This window comes from Penaeus monodon, chromosome 6 (assembly GCF_015228065.2).
Source record: "Penaeus monodon isolate SGIC_2016 chromosome 6, NSTDA_Pmon_1, whole genome shotgun sequence".
NCBI classification, from domain to species: Eukaryota; Metazoa; Arthropoda; class Malacostraca; order Decapoda; family Penaeidae; genus Penaeus; species Penaeus monodon.
The window spans coordinates 54421946-54422517 of NC_051391.1; positions in this window are offsets into that span (position 1 = coordinate 54421946).

A 572-nucleotide genomic window follows, 5' to 3' on the forward strand; every position below is an offset into this window, starting at 1 on the left:
TGCGTGTAGTACGTAGTGGTTTAACTGTAGCGGATGTGAAGATATTACAGCGCAAACAAACGAACCAAGGAGCCCCCTTGCACAACTCTGGAGCAGTATAGTTAACATATAATGTACTTAAGAATTCCAAATCAAGTACAACGGTCCCGCTCTGAACGCATATAATCAACTAATTATTTGAATTCCCAAGTATGTCTCCCTATCATATAATACTCGACCAGATGTCTATTATGTATTAAACAGTACAGGCTTTTCAAAGATGAAAGACTTGTATAAGTTCGTCTGTTAGTCATAACCTCGTTGGCATGTTCTTGTTTGCACAATTGTAGCTCAGAAATGACGTGTTCTGAGTCTTGCTGAGTTATTGATTATGCAACCACCTGTTGACTTGCATGGAGTTGCACAGCGTCCACGTGTAAAATAAGAATATAAAAAAATGACAATAATTCTCTTCATTTCTTCAATTCTTTAAGAAAGAGCAAAATAAAACGAAAATAAAACAGAGACTCCAAAGACATCAGAAATCTATGTAGATGATTGAAAAAGGAAAAATCAGAGAGGGATAGAAAACA